The sequence below is a fragment of the Columba livia genome, chromosome 1 (assembly GCF_036013475.1).
Source record: "Columba livia isolate bColLiv1 breed racing homer chromosome 1, bColLiv1.pat.W.v2, whole genome shotgun sequence".
Lineage (NCBI taxonomy): Eukaryota > Metazoa > Chordata > Aves > Columbiformes > Columbidae > Columba > Columba livia.
The window spans coordinates 98,791,126-98,798,128 of NC_088602.1; positions in this window are offsets into that span (position 1 = coordinate 98,791,126).

Here is a 7,003-nt window from a genome sequence, read left to right on the forward strand (position 1 = left end):
TAAGCAAAGCAGCAGCACACAGACAGGCTGTGCATCATGTGTTTGCTAAGATGAAGTACTCAGCCAGAATGTAGAAGCAGCTCCTGCTGAACTGAGTCACCTACAAGGAAGGGAACGCTGCTGGCTGGTCCAGCTTACAATTAATTGTTGGTGTTTATAAGTTGCCATCACAGGTGCTCACACACACTCATTCACTGGGAAAGGATGCTGGCTCATGGACGGGTCAGTAAGGTACTGCTGTCCCTTCATCCCTCCCTTTGTGTCTTCGAGGATAATATCTGAACAGGTCTCACAGAGACTTGGCAAACTTCATGGCAAACTTCTCCCATTTCTCTGCATCTGCCACGATTTGAAAATGGAGATGTAAACAAAGAAAACCTTGTAGAAGGCACTGGTGGGTCATGGGGTGCAGGGATTAATACCTATGTAGGCAGCATAGACACAAACAGACCTGTGAAGCTTGAGCCGCCCTGTTCATGTCAAAAAGCTGTGAAAAGGCTCATCCCCAGTGATGCCTGTACTGCTCAGGCAGTGTGAGCACCACATTACGCTGATGAAGAAGATGGGTGTAGCCAGGAGAAGAAAATCTCCCACTCTTTTTTCTCAGTAAGAAATAGCCCACCCATGAAATGGAAGGTTATGTGCTCAGTTTGCTAGGAGATGGATCCAGCCATTGGAGTGTAGCACAGCCAGCAGCAGTGGGCTTGAATCCTGGCTGGAGGCATCCAGAGTGGAGAGTCCAGAAAATTGTACACAGGCACATGTTGGGCAGTGTCTCATGAGCACCTTATTTTATATTCTCTAATGAGCAGAGCTGATACGTAGGTCCTCCACTTCCCACTCTGACCTCTATATCAGTCAAAAAGCTGGCCTGCTGTAAACTGTATCATGGGGGAGTGATGACAGGTGTCTCGATGGCTGAATTCTTCTCAGAGCCATGGTAACAATGCTCCTAATTAAGGGACACAAAAATTGAACAGTCTCCCCCTCCCTCTTTTTGTTTCATATACACATACACACACACACACAGAAAACTCAGAAATTAATGATGCAGCACTCCTCCTGACCTGAAGGATATGCCCGCTCTAGAGAGGAAGAACATGCCACCTCCAGCTTTGTCCCTGCTGCAGTGTCTGTAGGGTTCACCAGAGCTGCATGGCAGCAGGATGGCACCAGTAAGACTGCAAGGGCTTCTTTTCCACAGGACTGCATTAGACAGATTTGTGAAAATGGGAGTGTTCCAATGGGAGTAAAACTTAGCATCTTTGCCTTTGCAATTCCCTATTGCTTCACCTACAAGGTATTTAATCCAAGTGTGACTGGGAAGAGCTATAGGTTTGATCACTGAAGGGGCTGGGTTTTTTTGCTTCACTTCCAGCCAAGGTGAATTATCTTTGTGCCAATCAATTTGAGCCAGACTCAGTCTGTTCATATGCCTGTTTCATGTCAGTATGCTACAGCAGAGTTCAGGCTGATCAAATCATCCTAAAGGTGTTTTTAAAGAGTTTGTCTTCCCCTTTCTAGTAAATTATTTTTAACCACTGTTTCTACAGTGACTTAGCTGCAGTTCTGTCCCTGCTGTATGTGCTATGCTAGATGACATCAAACACAAACTTTGTCCAGTGCAGGCCCCATGAACTGAGACCTTCTTAGGTGCTGTAACTTCTGTACCTTCAGATAGAAGTGCTGTGCAAAGAAATCCTCACAAGTTGCATTTTGCTGCTTTCTTAACTTTAGTCCCTTGTAAGCATCAGAGAAATATAAACCACTTGCACTACACACAGAGCTCAGGTTATGCCTTGCTTTTAGTCATTTCCAGGCAGAAAATTCCCTTTTCCCATCTTGAGCATCCTCATATACACCTTGTCCCTTCCTAGGGTGAAAAATTAATTTCACCAGCAGGCTTCTTCCTGTTTATGCTGTACATCCCAATTGAAGTTAATTAGATGTATTAAAGTTTCAAGCTAAAAATAAAACATCCCCAAAGATGCTATCTGTGTCCTTAAAAACACTGTTTGTGCTGGCATGCACAAATTTTGCATTTCTTTTTGTATCACAAATAGCCAACGGGCTCATTTCCTCTCTCACAGTTTTCACCTCCATCCAAATTTGCATCTTTGCAGGAGCCCAGGGACTCTTGCTGGGTGCTGCCAATTTAACACACCATGGTTCTCCTTAGCCAGGACCTCGTTGTGGCAGGTCACTGAGCACCCATTCAACTCCAGCAAGTTCTCTTCCACATGGGAAAGTGGTTTCCTGTGGGAGAATGTAACTTTGTGCTGTGGTGTCAGTCTTGCAGTAGAAGCAATCACTGTTGATCGGGGTTTTTCTACTATTTATTAAAAAACACAGCTATTTTGACTTGTTGCTAAAATAAAACTGTCCTCATAAGTTCTTATTTTTAAGAAGAACTCTTACTGGAAAATTCTGTGAAGGTGCAGCACATTTTTCATAAAATAAAATAAAATAAATAATAAAATAAAATAAAAAATAAAATAAAATAAAATAAAATAAAATAAAATAAAATAAAATAATACCTTTCTAATAAAATAATACCTTTCTAAAACTACAGTTTCAACACTGACTATTATAAGACTGGAGATTTTAAGTCATGCTTAATCCTAACCATTAGAGAAACTATCCACAGCTCTTCCAGATAATATATGACAACTAGCTTGTGGATGAAACATACGTAATTTGAGATTCTTGCTTTAGCCTTATGGATTTGGGTAGGATTTTTCAAAATGTTAATGTTAACTACTGTATGAAAGGCCATTCTGCATCATACCAAAAGTCCATTTAGTTCCATCTCCAATAGCTGCTTTTCCCAAGGGAAGAGTAAGAGCAGGAAAAGAACATGTGATATTCTGCTCTCATATTCTTCCAGTCTACAACTGTTTTAAAGTAGAGACAGTTGCTGTGCTAGAAGTGGTTTCTATGTAACTAGTAACACACAGTACACTTCTTTATGTGTTTGTCCAGTCTTGCCTTGAACCCATGTCAACCTTTGAAAACTCTTGTCAAGTTATCCCTCACAAATGGGGAAGCTGTCAGTTTCCTTTCTTGTTTTTTTTCTTCTTTTTGTTTTATTTATTCAATTGTTATTTTAAAAGCTGACATTTAATAACAGAGGTGCACAGTCAAGGCTTCAAGAAGGACACCATACGCTGTGAGAGCTGGAAACACTAGAAATAGGGCACAAACCATTAAGGCATAAACCACCTTCTGACTGTTGAAGTTTAGGAAGAAACTGGCTTTTCAATTTGTTTAATAACCCAGTACTGAGCTGCTTCTTGCAGTTTTATTTGAAGCATTTGGTGCTAGTTGTCGTCAGAGACAGGGGTCCAGATTGTATAGACCTTAAACAGGAAAGTTTCTGTTTTCTTGTTCCAACAGGTCACTTCATTTATTAATTAACTGAAAAAATGTGCAGATTTGACAAATGGTTGGTTTCCTTCCAGAACTAAACTTCTGCCATTCAGATGAGCAAGTGCTTTATCCATTGACTTAAAATATGTTCCTTCTCTTATTAATCTGTGGCAGGGAAGTACACATATTTTCCCATACTTGCTCCTTTGTCTGTATGCTTTCAAGCTTTCTCCATCTCTGCCAGCTATTCTGTAAGAACAGAAGCTCTGATTAAGCATTTTTAAACACTAGTATCCTCTTTGGCCCTTTTTTTTCCTCCCTCCCTCTCTCTTTTTTTTTTTTTCACTTTAGAACCAGCAACTGCCCCAAAACCTGCAACAGAGGAGTTTACATATTCCTACTGATGATAGCCATAATGTTTTCATCCCTTCAAAGTAAGATGAGGGATGTCCTAGCACAAAATTTTGGCCTTTGTTGTCCTCAGTGAAGTTTATCTGGGCTGTGAAAACACCAGAACAAGTCTAAGCAAGACATCAGACCTTCCTTCTGGTGAACAGCACTGACCTTTAGGCTATGGGAATCTGTCAGAGGCATGCAGGAGTAAAGCAGACGCTATAGTATTTCTAAGATGGTCAACCACCCCAGGGAATGAAACTGCTCTTATCTGCCCTAAGAAGTATGGTTATAATTGTGCCTGTGGCAACCAAACGGGCCAGCTTTGCTGGAGACACCCACCCTGATCAGTAGGAGGTGGCCAGGGAGCAAGTGGAAGCTCTGGACCTCTGACCACCCTCATGCTGGTTTCTCAGTGCCTGTTGGGGAGCGACCTGCCTGTGCTCACTGCAGGAGCACCTCCCGGAAGAAAATGCAGATGCGGCCATCTCCACCATATTCAGTTGTCCAACACTATCCCAGATGGTTTTCAGTCTCAAAAATCTTTATTCCACACTCCAGTACATGCTGCACATGCCTCTAGGTGCCTGCAAAAGCCCTGTCCCCAACTTGAGGGGTTGTAAGACAGCCCTGATGTTATTTCAGACATTTCGAGCTGATAAAATACACTGTAACAATTACAGTTTAGGACTGCAGGGTGCTACCTGAGGCCAAACGTTATGTGATGCTCAAAGGGGTCAAACCCTTCTGTAACACTTACCAAAAGCATCTGACTTGGGGACAATACTTTGACCTTTTCTCCTCTTCTCCAGATGCACATCAGAATGATTCCTGCTCCAAAAATCTAACCTTAACTCTCAGTCTGTTTTACTATGGGACTGATTTCAACAAGCCACTGGAAACCCCTGGACAACACTTGCGGTGGAAAGCCAGGATGAATGCCTGTACCGTGCATCTGTTCAATGATCTGAGAACTGTCTGCCTGATTCTGCTTGGAGCAACACAGTCACAAGGGTGTGTTTTTAGGAGCAGTTTATCACTGTAGATGCCCGTGGATGCAGGTTCTTACAGTGGGGTCTCGGGGGCAAAATGTTTTGAGGTGCCAAAACTGGGCCTGAGATGAACAGAATGTCCAGAGGCTCTTCAGCCACAGGGTATCTCAAGGTGGGCATTAAAATCAAAGAAGGCATACAAAATGAAGACATTTTAACAGATCTGCTTCTTAATTATCTTTAAATTGGCAGTACTAAAAGTCAGTTGCTCCACCAGGTTGCTGTAAAGGTTAAATAGTGACATTATTAAAGTGCTTTAAAAAGGTAATTAATCAGCATTTTTATTTTTAGAGCCAAAGTTAATCATTAAAAAAATGTAAAAGGTATGTCTCACTTTCCTGGCACTTGCCTACCATTTATTCCTCGGGAATATCCATTTCTAAGCACTGTTGCTTTTTTTTCCTATATCGGAAATTCTCAGTTAATGCATGCCATATCATAATAATTACATTTTTCTGTCATTTAATACATTAAGTGTCTTCCAAACTCTCTCCTAGGCTTATTCTAAGTGTAATGTAATTCAAACTGAAGCCGTGACCACACTAAAGAACTTCTGTTTGGAGCAATTTCTCTTCCCTTTTCACAAGGTGAGGGAATGAGCAATAGCCAGAGAGGCCACTGAGCTGAACAAAAAAATCACAATTTCTGTCCTGCGGGAAATGCCTATATATATATATTTAATCCCAGATCAAAGGAATGGGTGATTAACAAAGCTTTCTGTGGGACAAAAACATTTCTACATTCTAACACAACTTCAGAAAGTCCAGCTGAATCGTTCAGTTTCTGGGAAATATCAGGCAGTGTAATACTAGGAGGGCGCCAGGGGTCCCAGGGAAGATGTAGTATACTCATAAGAAAAGTTGGGAACGTGAATTACACCTCCTTTGAGGCACCTGTACTTCAGTGCTGAGCACAAAACAAAATGGCTCTCTTTTTATTTAAAACAGTCAAACATAATGATTTGGTTTGAACAGCGATGAAATATTTCATTTTGATGGCTTAAGGAAAAAGGAAACGTTTTGGTAGAAAGTAGAAAATCCCCTTTGGATATTTTCACATTTCTGGAAAATCTTTTTTCTGACAGCAAAAGGACAAACGTAATGGAAAATTCCTAATCAATCTCACTAAGAGTCTCAGTGACTGCCAGCACAGAGCTACACAGGAGTCTCTCCCAGAAGCATTCAAGAATTTTAGCCCCTAACCCTTAACCTTATTCTCTACAGTGTTTTTAACTGAAAGTTATTGTTTCGGAAAAAAACCTTTCTTTTCATAGGCATGCATTATTTCTGGCACAGATGAGTGTTGAGAAGTGAAACTGTGCAGAATCTTTGCTGTACAGGAACCAGCAAAGGCTACAGACTTGAAGTTGCATTTTGTTAAAAGAGAGCTGATTGACCTATACATGTACTATGGAGCTAGCTCGGACCCAGGAAGATTTCCACTGGAATAAAATCCATTGAGTAAAAAAAGTAATTGAAGATTACAAAATTCTATTGATCTTTGATGGAAATTGTGTTTCAAAACCCATCAAATAAAATCCAAATATTTCTTTTCAAGCACACCAAACCTGAGGTGAGAAGGGTTGCCACAATGGTCTCATATGAGCTGTACAGCGCAAACTTTGCCCTTATTCCCCTCCATGGGTCAGGGTCTTGGGCCAAGCTTGGTTTCCCTCCAAGTACCAGATCCTAACTTTTTGGAGATGAGATAAAGTGAATTAAGAATTACTAATTCTGGAATGACATGATGAGAGACAAACTGGCCAAGGCAGCACAGTTTTGAGGGTACCATGAGCACCCTATGATTCCCAAAATCATTACAGCAATTTGTTTTCTGCCTTCAGGTAGAAATTCTCATTTCGAAACGAGTTTCCAAGCCTGTTTTTTCTTTTACAAAGGAATGCTTTTGGCAGGAAGATCAGTTTTGTCAAAAAATATATATATTCACAGTTCGGAAGTTTTATAAAATTAAGATGTTCAGCCAGTCCTGTTTTGATTTGACAATAACTTCAGTGTGCTTCAGCCTTTAGACTGGTGTCTTCACTGTGCCAATCTGAACTACTCCCCATAAATAGATAACATTCACTCATAACAGTGAAAACGATGAAATGAGTTATGACATCTTTTCTTTGAGGAGACGAGTGTGGGTGTTTATTAGCAGTCTATGTGTGAATTTGGTAATGATATACT